Raw genomic sequence first — 19,844 nt, forward strand, 5'->3', positions numbered from 1 at the left:
TCCTTGCAGTTCCAAGGTAAAGGTATATTTACAAGCGTCTGGGAGAAATGAGTAATAATACCTTTTTCTTATGAAACTATCAGTGTGGGAAAGCCAGTGTACTTAATAATTCTTTATAGTGGAGGGTGTATAAATCCAGTGTTTGTACTTGTATGGGCAAAATATGGCATTAAAAAATTTAAATTTCATTTAAATAAACTAGCTACATCCTTGAAAATTCTGTCAAAACCATGGAAAGCTGAGCTTCGCCATTAAGGGATGCATGCATAGGTGATAAAAATCTGAATAAATGCAAAATAACTTATCACCAAAGTCAGAAAAGTGTTACCTCTAGGGGTCGGGAGGAGGTTTTGTGAGAGAGGGCACATGGAGTGGGGGTAGTTCTAAGGGCCAGCCATGTTCTATTTTTTGACCTAGGTGGTGGTTACCCAGATGTTTCCTTTATTATATTGTTAAACTGTCCAAATATGTTTTATACAGTTTTCTGCATATAAGTTACAATTCACAATAAAAAAAAAGTTTTAAAAAGTTGGATAGTGCTGGAAGACTCCGTAATAAAAAACAGCTGTTTCTTTGTTCCTCTTTTTCTCATCTTTTAATTCCTTTTCAACAGATGAAGCCACGCTAGCTGTTCCTACTGGTATGGATCTATGTGTTTCTAAAGAAAATGATTATATATCTATTTTTCATTTTAAAAGCTTACAGGTCATGTATCTGCTTTCTTCTATAGGTGATGGAGAATTAACTCCAGTGCTTATTCCTCAACACACACAGGCGTGGGTGGGCTCTTTTCCTTCCTCCATCCTGCTCCCAGAGTCTTTTGGTTAAATTAATATTCAGTGCACACCTTATTATGACTGGGCATATTTTGTTTATAGCTTAGCCACCCAGTACTTTAAGATTACATTTCACCCTTTTGTACATTTTTACGCTCTCCTGATGGTTAAAATTTACTTCTGTTTTGTTTGTCTTTGCATTTTGTTCTATGTAACCATCACTCTTTTGGCTTCAACTATTTCCAAAGTGAAACAGTAAAATGTCCCCAATATTCTATTCCAACATTAGATATTATATTGGTTTGTGACGTGTGCGTGTGCACATGGTTGTGTCTTTGCTGGTATCTCCTTTCTGTTGCCTAAAGCCACATAAGACATTGTTCAGGTCTGCTATCTTAGCTGTCTTCCTAAGACTTCTCTTCACCATCATCCTGGAAGTTGTCTTCACTTCTTCCCTATTTCATAAATCCTACATATTCCTCTTTTATGGATTACTGCCTTGGAGTGTGACGCCAGGAGCTTCCTGGAAAAAGATGTATGGCAGGTAATTTTTATGAGTGTTGGCAAGTCTGAAAATACCCTGATTCTACTATTACACCTCCTGATGGTTTGATAGGATTATAATTATAGTTTGGGATTTTTTTTCCAAAATTTTGAAGACCTATTTCTGCTGTATTCAAGCTCCCAGTAATCTCATTCATAGTTTTTCTTTGCATGTGCCTTATATTTGTTTGGTTTTTCTTCCTAGAAGCTTTTAAGATATTTTCTTTATTACTGGTGACCTAAAACTTTCTTACAAGGCACCTTGATGTGAATGGAATTTTTTTTTATTTGTAATATCAGACACAAGGTGATGTCTTTAAATCTAGAAACTCATGGGTTGTTTGTTTTGTTTCGTTTTGTTTTTAATCCCATGTAAAGCGCTTATATGCATTTTTGATGATTTTGTCCTCTAAATTCCCTCTTCTCATGGTGGGTATCCCTGGTCATCTTTGGTTTTCCTTCTCATTTCCTTTTTTAAAAATCTGTCTTCTAATTATTTGGTGGATTTTCTATCATTCTGTCCAATTTTTCATTTCTCCTTTGACAATCTCCCCTCTTTCTTACATAGAGGTATACTATGCTCTTACAAAAGATTGATTTAGGGACCCACTCTTGGCTTAAGATACATGTGCAGATTTTCTTTAGGATAAAAATAAAACCATTTAGCATGCATTCACAATTTGGCTCCTGCATCCCTTTGTAGTTCACTGTGTTATTGCTGCCCACAACTATCCATACACTCTTGAACAATTCCCAGTTCTTTGGGTGCTATGTTCTCTTTCATCTTACTTGTTACTCTTCTTTGCCTTGGGATGTTTATCTCTGTCCTTTCTCTGGTCAACTCCTACTTAATAATTCCATTTAAAAGCATATTCTTCTTGAAACTGTTTCTTTTCTTTCTTTTTTGAAAGCAGGATCATATTTGGACATTCTTAGAATATGCTAAATTACCTTGCTTCCAAATACTTTTGGTATAGGTGATATTTTATTTAAAATATTCATTTTAGGGCACCTGGATATCTCAGTGGTTGAGTGTCTGCCTTTAGCTCAGGTTGTGATCCCGGGATCACGGTCCTGGGATCAAGTCCCATATTGGGTTCCATGCGAGGATCTTGCTTCTCCCTCTGCCTGTGTCTTTACCTCTCTTTGTGTGTCTCTTTTGAATAAATAAATAAAAATCTTTTATAAAAAGTTCATTTTACGTGATTATAAATGAAGTACATATTCATACTATATCCTTAAAATATATTACATTTTAAAATTTTATTTATTTATTAAAATTTCTTAAAGTTTAAATTCAATTAACATAATGATGCCTTACTGGTAGAGGTAGAGTTCAGTGATCCATCAGTCTTATATACACCCAGTGCTCATCACATCACGTGCCCTCTGTCATGCCCATCACCCAGTTGCCCCATCCCCCCACCCACCGCCCCTCCAGCGACCCTCATTTTGTTTCCTATGATTAAGAGTCTCTAATGGTTTGTCTCCTTCTCTGATTTCATTTTGTTTTATTTTTTCCTCTGTTCCCCTATGCTCCTCTGTTTTGTTTCTTAAATTCCACATATGAGTGAGGTCACATGATAATTGTCTTTCTCTGATTGACTTATTTTGCTTAGCGTAATATCCTCTAGTTGAATGTGTTTTCTAACCCACTTCTTTTAGGCAATACACACTTTCCCACCTTGTTACAGTGACCCTGCTAATTAGCTCCAGAGTGTGCTGTATTCCTCACTTCATGTCATTTATTACACAGTATCACAGTTGTTAATCATCTCCCCTGTGAGATCTATTGTGCATTGTACTTGGGTAGGAGCCATGTCAGTCTTGTGTGCCCATCACTTACCAAGTTTGGAGGTGATAGTCTGGACTCAGTATATGAGGATATGAGGATAGTACTTGTTGCATGTATTAAGTGCTTACAGTGTTCCCTATATTATTTTAACTGTCCTTCATGTATTCATTCATATAACCATCACAAAGTCCTGGTGAGGTTGCTCCTACTATTATTCCTTTTTCAAAGATAGGATCATTAAAAAAAAATTAAAAATAAATAAATAAATAAATAAATAAATAAAGATAGGATCACTGAGGTTAAGTGGAATTCTCAATTCACTTGTAAGTGACACTTACTGATCTAAACCTAGACCTTCTGGTTCCAGACCCTCCATTTGCAACCCCTCACAATGAATACTTGAATGGGCCTAGGCAACAAAACACAAATTCGACTTTTCACAAAGGGAAAATAATTCTCAAATTAGTGCCATAGAAATGGAATTGCATAGAAAAGAGAGCTGACTTTCGGATATCTTCATAAAATGTGTCTAAGATTCTTTTTTCATTCTAGATATGAAAGCCTTATGCAAATCTCGATATTTTTAATCTCTAGAAAAGAACTTCCCAAGATATTTCAAAAGTTTAGCTAAATAAAACCTTTACATTAAAAAAAGATGAGAATATCAAACTCGTTTTGTCTTTCTCAAAGAGGATATATATTTCAAATCTATTTAAAAGTTACTTTCATAAATAACTGCATTTCATACCTTAAACTTGCTAGTGCAACATAAATGGAAGATTTAGGCCATTTGAGGAGCTACATGTGAAAAGTTTTAAAACTAAGCATAAGATGTTAAGATGCAACATCTTAGAATAAGATGAAGAATCATATCATACCTCAAGACCAAGTTTTTGTTTTGCTTTTTTTGAATAGTCCCTTTCTCTTCCATATCTGAATTAGCAAAAGGACACAAGGGCATACCAGTGAAATAGCTTAAGTTTTTTTTTTTTTTCCCAAATCACAGCCTTACCAATATATGAAAGGATTCATTGAAGAAAACTACAAATTCCATTTTTGATAAGGCAAGCTTCATGGCTGGGCAACTTGTTCTTTCCACAGGGTCCTGCACTTAGAAGAGTCCCATACTTGCCTTAATGTTTTTGCTACGGCTGTTTAAAAATTCATAGTAACTGTTAAACAAGAGGCTCACATTTTCATTTTGCACTGGGTCCTGAAATTTAGTTGGCTCATGCTATCTTTTGGCCAGATGTCCCTTCACATCAGAGGAAGCTGTGGTTGAATATTCAAAGCAGAGACCTAGGAGCTGGGATCACCAACTCCAATAAAAAAAAAAAAATCCATGACCTTTGATGAATTATTCAGCCTCTGCCCCATTTGGACTTCATGGTGGCTCTACTACCTGCTTCTTCCCATTTAATTCATAGCCGCATCATCAATTCCCAGCTGAAATATTTCAGTGGTCTGTTCATTTATTTTGTTGTCTTTCATTTTCCCTGATTCAATTTGTTCTTCACTCTGCTACCATTTATATACAAAATGAGTTCCCTTCTCCAAAATAAATGCTCATGTTTCTGTATCTGTCTGTGCTTATTCCATTCTTTAGTGAAGAATGTTCTTTTCTGATGCATCTGCAGATTGTAGTTCTTGCTCATTAAATCTGATAGGAGTCTTAGTTACAAGACAGCAGAACATTGACCCGGACTAATTCAAGAGGAAAGAAGGAAATTATTATTTTTTAATTATAAAAAGTTTATAGATTTATAGATATGGCTGAGTTCAGGACACAGAAGGTTACTAGCACCCAGAATCTCAGCACTGAATGGTATCCTTTCCATCGTGTTATCTTCAATCTCAAGCTACACTTGTGACTCCAGCAGCCCCATGCTCACATCACTACAAAAACAGATCCAACTGGCCATAGGTCCACAAATCCATAGATTTAATAGTGATAACAGGGACACATGGGTGGTACAGTCAGTGAAGTGTCTGATTCTTGGTTTGGGCTCAGGTCGTGATCTCGGGGTCATGAGATTGAGCCCCACATTGGGCTCTACACTCACCATGGAGTCTACTTGAGATTCTCTCTCCCCTTGCCCCTCCTGCTTGTGCTCTCTTTTTCTCTTTCTAAAATAAATAAATCTTTTAAAAAGATGGTGATGATCAATGTTTTAGGTTTTATAATATTTATTGATCTGAGACTGATATAATGGGGTTTTCTGATTAATTTGGCCTATAATGACCTGAGACTGATAGAATAATGGGGTTTTCTGATTAATTTGGCCTATAATCATGAATACTGGGTGGAGTTTCTTCCATTTGAATCATATAGATAAAAAACAAAGGGGATATGTCCCCACTTCACTCTGGCATCAGAAGAAAAGGGAGTTGATATTGAGATGATCCTCAGGTTCATAACCACTTGTGTTGGTACAGCATTGAAACACTCACCTATTTGTTGATAATGAGCCTTTTTCAAGTGGCCTGAAATCTTATGTCTGTTCTAGACAGATTGGCCACACTCAGTATCACTCTGATGTCTCTGAGATCTACAAGCTAAAGGGTTAAGGACTGGCCACAGCAGAGGGCTTCTAGAATTCTTCTTAGACTCCAAGATCAGCTCTCATGTGGCTGGCTTCACAACTCTGCCTTATTGGTTGTTTTATATATTTATTTGTCTGGGGAAAAAAGTTTCATCTTTAGGATAACGAGAACTTTTAATGGTAGTGTTTTAGGATTTAAATTTGATAGCAAATGTTAGACAACCAAATCATGAGTGGCTTAAACAACAAGGAGGCTTAATTTTGGTCACATAAAAACAGGTGGACAGCCCGGTGCTGGTTTGGCAGCTTCTTAGTAACTGGGAAACTCTAGGTTTTTCTTTTGTGTTGTTCTGCCATTTTTCATAACTGACTACAGCTTGTGATATGAAATGTTTCTCAAGCCCAGTCATCATTTTGCCTTTCATACAGCATGAGATAGCTGAAGGGCATACTCCCATTCTTTAATGACATTTCCTAGACCTCCATATGTCTCCTAGAAGTTACATACACAATTCCCTTATATTTCATTGGTCAGAACTTAATCTGCGCATGTAGTTCTAAGAAACAAAGTCCATGCGATTATTCTAGAACCATGTGTCTAACAAAATAGTAAGATCTTATTGTTATAGAAAAAAACCCAGGTATAAGTAGACAATTGCTTCATAGTCTTCAACTCATCATGGGAAAAAGATCTTAGGAGGAACATCATTCTTCAAGAAATGTTTGATGGGCTATTGGAACCTTAGCAGAAAGGGGGAAAGAAGAAAGCAAGAAAGCAAAAAAACAAGCAAGCAAGAAAGAAAGCGAGAGATCAAGAGCTACTGAGATAGAGCAAGAGAGCCAGCAGGAAAAAGAAGAAGAAAAAAAAAAAAAACAACCTTATTTTATATCTCAAACTGGTAATGAGGGACCATGTAGAAACCATGACTTTTATTCTGAAGAGAGAGGGTCTCTCTTCTAAACTCTATTTTCCATACCTCCATCCAATATAGGTGTTTTTCTTTCTGCTTGATCTCAACCACATATGGCACATGAAATACAAGCAGGAATTGTGTATGTTCAAAACTCTAACTCCTCTGGCTAATACTTGTCTCTCTCTTCTCTAAACTCTTAAAACACTTAGAGCTTATATGAAGCAATTAATTTACTGAACAAATATATATTGAGCATATGCTATAGGTAGAATGTTCATTTAGGAGCTAGGGAAACATTAGTGACCAAAAAAGTTACATTTTTTCAAGCATAGAAAAACTAAAAAATGAATAAGTAAATGATGGTTTGTGCTATACATTGGCAAAATAGAGGGAGGTATGGGAGACTGGGAGGACTGCGAGTTCTGGGAGTGGGGACTTGCAATTTTTAAGTAAGGTACCCCACTGAGAAGGTGGTATTTAAACAAATAAAGAAGGCAAGAGAATGAAGTACTAAGAAATCTGGGAGAAGAATCTTTTAGGCCTGGGAAGAAGAAGCTCAAATGTCTCGATGTGGAAGCATGCCCATCCCGTGAATAAATATCTATTAACTGGCCCTGCCAGAGTGTGTGCAAGTGGGAGATGAGGTCAGAGACTAACTACATCACAGAGTGCCTACTAGGCCATTTAAGACTTTGTATTTTACTCTGAATGAAATGTGAAGTCATTTAAAGATTTTTGAACAGAGAAGGAGCATGATCTGTACTAGGTTTTAGAAACATCATGCAGTTAGCAGGATTAAGATCAGACTTTGGAGAAATATGAGTAGAGGTAAGAAGAGCAACTTGGAATGTACTGCAATAATTTAAGACAATACTATATAGACATTATATATAGAGAGAAGATAATGCCAACAGTATAAACTGACAGGTTGGACATGGGGCGTGAAAGAAAAGGAGGAATCTAGAATGACATTAAGACATTTGAAGGATGGAGTTATGATTTGGCCAAGATGGTAAGGCGTAAGAAGCTTTTGGGCAAATTCCAGTAGTTCAGTCTGTTAGACATCCAAATGGAGGTGTTGAGTAGTTGTCTGGCTAAGTGGAACAGCCTGAGCTAGAAATGTAAATGTGGGGATCCTTAGCATATGGGTGGTATCTCTACCATGCTACTGTCTGAAATCACCAAGACACTGAGTGGGGGGTAGGAAAAAAAATAAAGAAAACCCATGGTTTGGGCATGAGGGGTGGATGGCATATTCAGTGTTTCCAGATTTACAGGAATAAATGAAGTACCAAAGGAGAGTGATAATGAGCAGCTAATGAAGAAAGCTAAAAAAAAAAAAAAAAAATGTAGTGTGATACTATGGAATCCAAGCAATGAAAGTGTTTCCAGGATGAGTGACGACCAACTGTGCTAAACACATGCTGACAGATCATAAGAGTTGAGGACTAATCATTGATCATGGATGTTAACTACATTGAGAGTCTCTGAGGATCTAAACAAGAAAAGTTTTAGTGGAAGAGTAGGGGCAAAAGCCTGGTTGGAGTGGGTTTAAAATAATATGGAAAGATACAAATTGAATACAAGGAATCGTTTCCTGAAATTTTGCTATCTGGGGGAACAGTTTGCTTTCTTTCCCAAGACACAATAAATAACAGCGTGTTTGAATCACGATGACAACACTATTGAAAGAGACAATTTGCTAATATAAGAATAAGAGGAAATAAGTGCTGGAGCAGTAATCCTGATGGACCAGCTGGATCAGAGCATAAATAGTTGGCCCACAGTCACAAGATGGCAGAGGATTTGGGTGAGGAACTGGGAGGTCAGTGGCCTGGTGAAGATTTTGTAGGTGTTCCTTATGTCTTACCTTTAACTAGTTTCTCACTAAGTCACTGATATTATGTTTATCTGTTAAGATTATTTTTCCAGGCCAAAACCTGTCTTATGTATTTTTTTCAACACCTGTCTAGCCAAGATATGAGTAATTGTTTATTTAACTTTGATAAATAACATGGCAAATAGGCACTCCACTATTATCAGTGAATAATTATCTCTAAAACACTTGAGATCAGAACGGCTCCTGTGATAAAATCTTAAGTGTGATATTTACTGACAAAAGATATCATCGATGAAGTAGATTTTACCCATAGGTTATTAAAGAATTGATAAAAACCAGTTTTAGTTTTTGAAGTTCTACTCTTCTTGGTTTAAATGTGGGTTTTCTTTCATTTTACTGTGAAATGTACTTCACATGGAAACATGAATAAAATAGATGTATCATAATGTGAACCACATATGATTAAGTAAATATAACATTGCCTTCCCTCAAATAAAGAAATGACATCATCATCCCCTTGGGAGACTCAGGTTCCCTTCTAGGACCATCTTGCCCGTCGAGGTAACTGCCATCCAGACTTATATTAAAATCATTTCCATTTTCTTCATGGTTCATCACCTACGTGTGTCCCTTTAAGTGATAGTGTTTATTTTTATCTGTCTTTGAGCTTATATGAATGGAGTCCTATCCCTTTGTGTGTGATTTGTTCTGGGGGTGAGCGAGTGTGCATGTGTGTTAAAAAATGTTAATATTTGGAGAATTTGACTGAAGGCTATTTGGGAAAGTTCTGATATTTCAACATTTCTGAAAGTCTGGAATTAAAAAATAAAAAAATACAAAGCATCTTTAAGTGTGCATTTTCTATCCTGTTGCTGTGCCACCTCTGCCATCCATTAAGTGTATATATATGTATATATGGTCTATTGTTGAGCTGCCAAATACTTTTGCATTGATCTATATGTTTATCTCTGTGTAAATTCCACCTTATTTTAATTACTATAGCTTTAAAATGAGGTTTGATATTAGGAAGGGAAAGTTCTCCCACATGTCCTTCATTAAGAGTTCTTAATTATTTATGATCTGTTGCAATTTCATGTAAATTCGAAAATGTGCTCGTCAAGGTCTACCACAGGAAAAAAAATGGCATTTTTATTGGGATTGCATAAATCTGAAGATCAATTTCGAAGACCTGAACTATTTCCAATATTAAGGCAATTACCAAAGAGATAAGCAAAAACCCCTCACTTTAATTATGAATTTGCTCATTTTTCTTTTAGCTAGTTTTATTCTGTATTCATGCATGTTTGTAGCATAAAGCCATGTCATTTAGTCCACATACATCTGGAGTTGCGACATTTTTCTAATGAATTAAATCTTTAATCACTATGAAGTGACTCTTTAACTCAAAAAGTATCACTAGTATAAAATCCATTTCATTAATATCTGCTTTCAGCAAGAGATTTGGTCTCAACGACTTAGCCTATTACTAGAAACAGAAATCTACATTTAAATCTTAATCCATCTGCCAGGACTTGTTATATATGGTGTAAAACAGAGAGATAGTTTCATTATTTTCTAAGGGCAGACCAGTGGCTCAGTGCTTTTTCAGTGCTAATTGCTCTTTTCTAAGTAATTGGTCAGGTCATCTTGTCATATATCAAGAGTCCATATACCAGTGGGTTTATTTCTGTACTCTACTTGCTCTGCTGCTGAAACACTTGTCAGCACATAGCAGCACTGACAAGATATTAAGGAGTGACCGTGCCAAAATTTATGGGAAAGCTGGAACCGAGATAGCTACAAAGAAAAGTACCGTGATACGGTGCTGATGGGATTTACCTACACTGGCAAACCTGGTCTGGTAACTTTGGCAACCACAAGGGGGCAGGGAAGGGTGTTCACTGGGTCGGAAGTCCAGTCCCAAAGTCTTTCCAAGGTAGAAAGTCAGGTGGAACCTCCCACATCAATATAGGACTACCAAGATTCTAAGGTGGTTATTGGTAAGAAATAGAGAGAAGGGGTAGAAACAGATACATAATTACAGCTCATTTGCATGTTGTTAGACATCATCATGTAGAGTCAAGATGTATTTTGTTATTTTATAAGGACTTTTTTTTTTTTTAAGATTTTAAATTTATTTATTTCCTGAGAGACACACAGCTAAAAAGGCAGAGACACAGGCAGAGGGAGAAGCAGCTTCCTGCAAGAAGCCGGAAGTGGGACTTGATCCTGTACCCTGGGATCATGATCTGAGCCAAAGGCAGACACTCAACCACTGAGCCACCCAAGTGCCCCTTATAAAAACTATTATACTCTCTTTAGCTCCAAGCAATTGTCCACATACATAATCTCATCTCTTCTTCTTTTTTTTTTTCTTTCCAGCGACACTATTTCTCTCCATTCTGCAGTTAAGTGTAAGAGATTCACTTGAGGGTAAGAAATAGGTTTTCAATATTTCTAGTTGTAAATATTTTAGAATTTTTCATCCTGGTATATCTTAGATATGAATGTTTATTAGCTCTCTCATCTTTTTGTTACCCCAACTCCAATAGAATCTCCAGTTGAGAAAGCTTTGTTTTAGTCAAATCAAATTAATATTATGAGCTCTAAAAAAGCTACAACTGAATGCCAATTATAACAATATATTATTTTTACTTCTTAGCTAAGGGGAAAGAGTTAGTGACAGAACCTTGGAAATAAAATTATTTCTGTACATTGAAAGCAAATGAGTGAAACTGAATATGCTTATTTCATCCATAAAATTAGCCATGTAGCTTCTGAATGCTTGAGCCATGGAATGAAACACTCAATTTCTTAAAAAGAGGCTAAAATATTATACCTACTATATCAACCCCAAATCAAAATTCTGATAAATCATTATTGTCTTCATGCATAGATTCCCAAAGTTGTTCTCTCTGCTGGGATTCTACAGAAAACACCTAAAAAGTCATGGATATTTTAGCTTGCATATGAAATTAAATATATTATTGCTCTTCCACCCACATATTCATTGAATATTGTTTTACAGCTAAATTTTTAAGAAGAGAATATTAAAGTTAATGATTAAATCAAGTCCTCGATCGAGCTACCATCCCAATAAAATGGATTTTCTTTCACCACATGTGTGTCAGAGTTATTTGCCTAATCATATTTATTTTCTTGGTCTTCTCCCCCTGTTTTTTTTTTTAATCAGACACTGATATCATTTTAAGTTTTGTTTTGTTTTGTTTTTACATCTTGCCTTATTTTCTTAGGATATTCAGCTAGTGGTGGAGAAGAAAGAAAATAATGGGTGAAAGAGCTAAATGCTAGGCTGCCTTTCAAATCATACTTTCAAACATCCTGCAAATCCACATTTCCCTGCTCATCCTTTTTTTCTTGATCAATATTTCCTTCGTTTTTTATGACTCTCCATATGAACAGTATCTGCATGAATGTTTCTGTTTGCAGAAACTCACATAGATTTTGTTATATAAATTACACATTGTGCATACAAGTGGATATCTTGTTTTTGTTCAAATATGCTTACATAAAGGTTTTCATGTAACAAAACAAAAAAAAGGAAATCGATTCTGAATTTGGCTCATTGCCTAATTTATTACTACTTTATTTTATTTGACACTCAGACACAAGTTTGTTTTCATGGCTCAGATAAAGAAACTGGACACCCAGTTCCCTTCTGTGGGAATTTGGTCTCATTTATGTGACACCACCCAGATTACCTCCACCCCTTCCTTACCACTGCCCCTATACTCACCTAAAGTGAGTTAAAATATTTATTGGGTTGTGAGAGTAAGGATTCTTTTTTCTAAAATTTCATATAAAATAATGGTGCAGTATTGGTCATGACCAACAGAGTCTAAGGCTCCTTTGTAACCACTAAATGTAGGAAAACCCACAAATTACTGTTGGAGAGGGGTTGGCCTTGAGTTCTGGCTTCAATGACCCTCTCCCTCTAAATTCAAATACCCTGCATCTGTGTAAATAAACATCTCTAGGTGTATGGTAAGGGAATATTTAGCACGAATATGTTTCATACAAAATTAGCAGCAAAGAAAAACTTTAGGCTTGTAATTACATAAAAAAATTTAAGCCGTTAGCATAATTAAGATGTTTCTTCCTTTTTCCCTTAAACAGGTAGGATATGATCCATCATTCTTTTGCGTGGATACTCTCATTGATTGAATTTCCAAAGTACTATTTTTTTTTCTTCCTTCCATGAAAGATGTATAATGATACTTGTATTCTGGCAAGAAGCTAAAGTCTAACATTAAATGTTTATTGGTTATAAACACTAAATTTAGCATTGAGTGTCTGCCAATGGGATCTAGGGGGAGGAAGCCAATGGATAAGCTTCTTACTTGGGAGATACTAGCTAAAAGTCTCATGGTTAGCTATAAGTAGAAAGGAAGTGAATTCAGACAAGATAAAGCCTGAGTCATTTGGCTCTAGAGAGCATGTCTTAGTTTTCACACTCATTTTCCCATTTTTGGTTGTTCCTTTTCTGTTCCTAGTTTCTGATATCAAAACTTCCTTTTGAAAGCAATGCTGAAAAGTCTAGCTTAGAGCTCTGTTAGGGAGGTAGTAACTCATGAAAGTATATATTCAGGGAGGTGCTCATGGATGTAGTCTAGTCTGTCATCTTGCTTTTGAATTCTTGGAAATCATTGTATCTTAACACATTTCATGTTTTGGAAGTGATGAAAAAAGTGACCTCGACTCAACTGGATCTTGGACATTATCTCCAGATAAGTCAGACACCCACTGCCTACAGGTTTATCTCATTCTTAATAGAAGGAATGGAAGTACATATTATCAGTTCATGTCATTAGAAGACTTCTGAGTAATAGTATCGGAGAGAGTATAAGTTTCCAAGGTGATAGAGAAAACTTCTAAACTGCATATATATCTTTCAGACTCATCTTGGACCACCAGTATGGTCAAAAGCCTTTTATGATTTCTTATCTCCAACGGAATCACAATAGAGGCCAGCAGCACAATGCTATAGAGGTCATCTGCCGTAGCCTTCTCATTTATAAGCGTGACAACGGAGTCACTTAGGTAAAGGTTGTGGGAGGATCAGAGTTGGCAGTAGATCAGAACTAAAACCCAATTCTTTTGACTCATCGGCCAGTGTTCCTTCACATTCATTAATTCTGTTTACAGATAGTCTCTCATGTTGTTTTTCATATCCCTCTACTTGTGTCCAAGACCCATCAAAACCTTGCCCCATCTAACCAATTAATTTCATTTTCTGTTAGTCTCACAACATGAACATTTCATCACCATCAAGCTGAACTCCTAGCTTCTATTTATCCCTTGCTAGAGGGACCAAATATCTCATTTTGGCCAGGACTGCTCTGGTTTTAGCACTGAAAAATCCGGTGGACCTTTTCAATTCCAAGCAAACTGGCTTAGTTGATCACTCCACCACATACACTTCTTGGGTACCATTGCTTTAATCTTCTTTTTTTTTTTTCCTAAGATTTTATTTATTTATTCATAAGAGACACAGAAAGAGAGAGAGAGAGAGAGAGAGAGAGACAGAGACACAGGCAGAGAGAGAAGCAGGCTCCATTCAGGGAGACTGACGTGGGACTCGATCCCGGGTCTCCAGGATCACACCCTGGGCCAAAGGCAGTGCTAAATCGCTGAGCCACCCGGGCTGCCCACTTTAATCTTCCTGTCTGCAATTTTCTTCCCCCATTTCCAGATTTTCTGGATGATTGAAGAAAGCTCAAAACCCATTTCATTCAGGCAGCCTTCAATTCTCATCCTTACCTTTCTATGGTTCTTAAATTGTGCTTTACACAAGTAAACTTTTAATTAAAGGCTAGCTTGCCTTGCTTGAAGATTATTCAAGACACATCATCTCTCCTAGAGTCAAAAAGTAGACTATAACTTATTATGGAATAGATCAAAGAGATAAAATGAAGTTTGCTTCAGGGAAGTGCTGCTGTAAGGTAGGCACTGCCATAGGTACTTGGTCTCATTTATAGCATCAGACTCTGTAAGGTTGGTATTACTAAATCTATTTTACATTAATCCATTAAGTTGAACAGAGTATTTGACCAAAATTCAAACCCAGGCCTATCTGGCTCCTTCCACTACACCACACTTGCTGCGTAGCAAACACGTTGAATGTTTTTGAATGTCTCACAGCTATTAACAAAGCACAGAGCCTAAAGTACATTCTCAAGAAATCCTTGCTATTTTGTCCTGATTGCTTTTCTGTTTAAATCTACAAAGTCACGCTAATAGTGGCAGAGGAAGTAGGTTTACTAATTTATTTTTTGAAATAGTAAGTCAGAGAAAATGTGCCTTTCACCCACTTGAAGCAGAGTTGTATTTCATAGGCTGGTTAATAATCATCAATGAGTTCATTCTCTGTGTCTTATTCCTGGAGACTTAAGAATAAGGCCAAAATGATCAATGTCTTCTCTCTCTATCTATAATGTCTTGTCATAATTTTGACTTTCTCTGCCTTTCTTACTTTTTTCCTTTAAAAAAAAAACTTTAGATCTACACTGCTCAGTAGAGTAGCCACTACCCCCAGCATGGCTCGTAAAAGTGAGACATTCTGTATGCATGGAATACACCCCAGATTTCAAAGATAGAATAAAAAATAAGAATGTAATATAGTCTGTTAGTGATTTTTAAAATATTGATTACATGTTTAAATGATGACATTTAGAACATATCGGGTTAAAGAAAACATTAAGATTTGATCTTGCCTGTTCCTTTTCACCTTTAAAAATTTTGGCTATCAGAAATTTTCAATTAGCAATAATCGCGCCTTGGATAAACCTCATTGGCTATGATACTGTCACTGCGCAAAGCTTGGCTATCAGAAATTTTAACATTACACATGCGGCTTGCATTTTGGATCTGTTGGGTATCATTACTATAGATGATTTCTGGAGACATAGGGTGATGAATATTTTTTATTCATTTTCCTTTGAGAAAATACCATGCTTTAATACAGTCGTTTAGAATTTTTCCCGATAAAATTATATATTTAAATATTATGTTAGGCTTTCAAATTAATAAATGTTAACGTACATCCCTAGATATGATGAGACAATGATTTTTTTTCCCGATAAGTAAATAACAGTAAAAGGGAAGTTACGTAAGTCACATGTATATAAGTGTGACAGTGAAATTTCAGTATTGTTTTTGAGGCATGCATCATGATATTCAAAGATACACACTTAATAAGCCTCTTCTTACTTTGGATTTCTGTATGTTTGTCATGGAACTTAATTTTAATCAAACTGATAGTTGAGAAAAATAAACAAAAAAAATTCATAGTCACTCGGAAAACACAAGATACTTTTTTGGGAGGGCGCATAGTACACAGTGCAACTATTTTTTAAAATCTTTTCAGAGATGCCTGGGTGGCTCAGTGGTTGAACATCTGCCTTTGGCTCAGGGTGTGATCCCGGGGTCCTGGGATCGAGTCCTGCATCAGGCTCCCTGCATGGAGCCTGCTTCTCCCCTTTGCCTGTGTCTCTGCCTCTCTCTCTCTCTGTGTCTCTCATGAATGAATAAATTAAATCTAAAAAAAAAAAAAAGCTACCTTTACAGAGCTGGAATCTGTGATACTCAGATCTGACAAAGCTCTGAATCCTGTACAGCATTTTCTTATCAAAGGATGGCAGTAAATTGCTTCATTAAAGCTCTTACAGGAAGCAAAATGCTCCACCCTCTTGCAGCTGGTGTGATTTAGGAATTCCTAGTAAATGTACTAATTATTTCTAAATGATGGAGCTTTCCCCAGTTCCATTTCCAAATCCTAGCCAACAGATTGACAGAAGACCATAGGAGAGAGGTCTGTGGGTATAGGTTCAGGGCATGTGTGCACACACAAAAAGGAACAGGATCCCCTTTGGTCACTGAGCAAGTGCCTATGGTAGCCTGGGACTTCCTGGTCCAGGGAACTCGGCAGAGTAGCTCTTTTAATAACTGAGGGGGCCTGGAATTCAATAATGCAAACAACAGCCTATTTCACGAAGTTTCTCCATTTTTATGATTTCAATCTCTTGGTCAGAAGCCTCCAAGGAAAGTAAGGTTCCTTGATTTTACAAACAAAAGACAAAAAACGCTGAATGTTCCAGGTGTAGACTGGAGTCACCAAGGAAACGATGACTACTGGAATCATAAAATAATTCTTAGACATGTCTAAATATTCCTCATCAGTGGAGAGCCGGAGCAGGTGTGCAGGGAGGCGCACAGGTAGAAGAGAAGGTGGCCCAGCAGCCTTATCAGCAGGGTGGCATTTGGCATTTTCTGCAGGACCGTGGTCATGTCACTCGGGCTCTTTGATCTCAGAACAGCAGAGAAGCATTCATATTTGCTTTTCTCTTGCTCAGCACCTAAAAATGCCTCTCAGTACACTCATCAAATCATTGGTGATGATAACTTCCTGAGGATCAAACAGGCGAAGAGTATTTCGACAAATAAAAGTAATATTAACAAGACATCATGTTTATCCCTTTCAGGAAGTGGCTGATAGAGCGATGGAGATTTACCATGGGAATGAATAAAGCAGAATTTCTGATGAAAGTGTTGAGGGGCATTTGGCATCCACCAGTATCCATCAGGCAGTGAGCCTCTTGTGCAGGGGTGATGGTAAGCACAGACGTTTCCCGAGCACTTACTGTGTGACGGTCATGCCGCTTGGCCCTTTACCTGCACTCTTTTATTCAATTCTCATGATACACCTGGGATAAGGGGCAACGATCATCTCTATTTTAGAGATGAGAGAACTGGATCAGAATTCAAGGAACTGGCCCGAGGTCAACAGGTAGTAAGGTCAGAAGGTGTGTGAGCCAGCAAGAAGCGGTGCCACCTTGGCCATGCATCAGAACCATGGGGGCAGCTTATAGTAAATCACAGATGTGCAGGCCCCATCAGAGATCCTGACAGAGTGTCTGAGGTTGGGTCTGGTTATCTGATGAGTGGACAAGGTCCTCAAGGAATCTGATGTAAATGAGAACGTCAGAACAACCGATCTAACATCACAGCCCTCGGAGGCCAACTTCCCTGCCACTGACATTCTGCAGGAGACTGACGGCTCTTGAATCTGATTTAGTCTCTTAAAAGCTCCAGTGATTAATGTGGAAGCCTCCCCTTTTTGGCAACGTGTTCAGCTTATATGCTTCTTCCTGTTGGCAGAACTCAGGGTCTGCCCTGTTTACTAGCCTCCCTGTGTGGAGAGATTAGTGATTTCTTGGTCTTGGCTTCTGCTGATAGGATTCATGCCAGAGAATGAGTGTGGACCTTCGTTTTCAAAGTAGAGGCTCTGGCTGCTTTATACAAATGATACTCTAGCTCAGTCCCCCAAATCCACAGAAAGCCTTTTCAACAATGTGTATACACGTAGTTCCAGCCCCCACTTCCTCTTCTAGTCTGAAGAATGGATAAAATTCCTAAACCACCTAGTAGGGTAGGGAAGATTAGACATGGGGGGGGGTACAGTAGAGAATGAGGGAATAAAGTTGGTCACTCTGGCCTCTTTCCAGCTTCCTTTGCTCTCTGTTCTTTGAGATTTAGAAGTGTAGTGGGTTTAGATTAATATATTCTTGGCGTTGTTTCCTGTTTCAAAGAAAAGGGAGGGGTGTCAGCGGTGTCTGATATCAAATAATTTAACCAGAAGGGTAGGTAAGTGAAAGCAAAGAAAGGTCTAGGCTCATTTTTCAACAGGTTAAAATCAAAAAAAAAAAAGTAAAGCTTCAGATATCATTCATTTTGATCCAAGGCATGTTGACCAAACACCAACTAAGTACTTTGAAATGTTCTCACTATATTGTGAGCTGGAAATAAACGGTATTGAATGAATTTATTACTGAAGGCATTGTGTTGTATACAAACAGAATGAAAGCTGGTGCCTGACTTTAAGAGAAGAGGCATTTTTTTTTGAAGATTTTATTTATTTTATTTGAGAGAGAGAGTGCACGAGCCGGGAGGAAGGACAGAGGGAGAAGCAGATGTCCCGCTGAGCAGGGAGCTTCATGTGGGGCTGGATCCCAGGACCCTAAAATGATGACCTGAACTGAAGGCAGACGCTTAACCGACTGAGCCACCCAGGTGCCCCTAAGAGAAGAGTTTCAATCAGTTATGGGAGGAATGCAAAGTTTTTGTGCAACTAGCTGCAGCTTAAGGTAGAATACGACAGAAGGTTGTTGTGAAGTCACAATAGGCAGAGAAATTAGTATTGATCAGGGAGAGTAGATGACACAGGAGCTAGTTTTCTATGTCCAAACTGGCTCTCACAGAAGCTTCACGGACATATTCTCCTGGAGTCGCTCATGGCCATGCCAACAGAGGAGAGAAGGGGAGGGTGGGAGGAGGCAGGGTAGGGAGACAGGCTTTCAGGAAACTTTTAAAGTCTGTCATGGAGAGGATCCGGTTGTGACTTTCTAGGATGTGTGGGCGGGGAGGGGGGGGAGTAAAAAGAACCCGAGCAAAGGCACAGAAGATGTGTTCTGATTTAAACTAGATGACAGTTTTCTCTCCCCATGGGTTGACCGAATGTACTAGTTTCTTAGAGCTGCTATAACAAAATACCACAAACTGAGTGGTTTAAAAACAACAAAAAATTATTCCCTCACAGTCCTTAGGCTAGCAGCCCCCAGTTGAGGTGTCAGCAGAAAGAATCTGTTTTTTCCTCTCTCCTAGCTCCAGGTGGTTGTGTCAATCCTTAGTGTCTGTCAACTGAGGGACCCTCAAATGTCTGCCTTCATCCTTACATGATATATTCCCCCATGTGTCTCTGTGTCTTCGCATGGCCTTCCTATAAAGACACCAGCAACTGGACTTAGGACTCACTCCAGTCCAGTATGGCCTCATCTTAGCTAATTATACCTGTAAAGCTCATTTTATTTATTTATTCCTGAGAGACACACACAGAGAGAGAGAGAGAGAGAGAGAGAGGCAGAGACACAGGCAGAGGGAGAAGCAGGCTCCATGCAGGGAGCCCGATGTGGGACTCAATCCCAGGACCCCAGGATTAGACCCTGAGTCGAAAGAAGAACTCAACCGCTGAGCCACCCAGGCATCCCTATAAAGCTCATTTTTAAGTGAGGTCACATTCTTTTTTTTTTTTTTTCTAAGATTTTATTTATTTATTCCTGAGAGAGAGACACACACACACACACACACACACACACACACACAGAGAGAGAGAGAGAGAGAGAGAGGCAAAGACACAGGCAGAAGGAGAAGCAGGATCCATGTAGGGAGCCCAATGTGGGACTTGATCCCAGGACTCCAGGATCACGCCAAAGGTAGACGCTAATCCACTGAGCCACCCAGGGATCCCCCATGAGGTCACATTCTAAAGTTCCAGGGGGGCCATGAATTTTAGGAGAAAAACACTAGTTAACCCAGTCCACTGGGCCACATTTTTGATACTGCTGTATAAAGACATCA

At 38.0% G+C, this 19,844-nt stretch overlaps 2 long non-coding RNA genes and 1 pseudogene across 2 annotated transcripts in view; 1 reads left to right on the forward strand and 2 right to left on the reverse strand.

Annotated features, from left to right (window-relative positions):
* Positions 1 to 19,844, reverse strand: part of LOC144286924 (uncharacterized) — a 1,061,786-nt gene that overhangs the window by 722,721 nt on the left and 319,221 nt on the right. The window lies entirely within an intron of this gene.
* Positions 1 to 19,844, forward strand: part of LOC144285388 (uncharacterized) — a 49,229-nt gene that overhangs the window by 28,813 nt on the left and 572 nt on the right. Inside the window, exons 4-5 of the long non-coding RNA XR_013353658.1 lie at positions 10,794 to 10,844; positions 16,913 to 17,042. This is a non-coding gene — a long non-coding RNA (uncharacterized LOC144285388). The remainder of the gene's footprint in view (positions 1 to 10,793; positions 10,845 to 16,912; positions 17,043 to 19,844) is intronic.
* LOC144287374 (U4 spliceosomal RNA) lies at positions 15,147 to 15,252 on the reverse strand (annotated as a pseudogene).

This window comes from Canis aureus, chromosome 16 (genome assembly GCF_053574225.1).
Source record: "Canis aureus isolate CA01 chromosome 16, VMU_Caureus_v.1.0, whole genome shotgun sequence".
NCBI classification, from domain to species: Eukaryota; Metazoa; Chordata; class Mammalia; order Carnivora; family Canidae; genus Canis; species Canis aureus.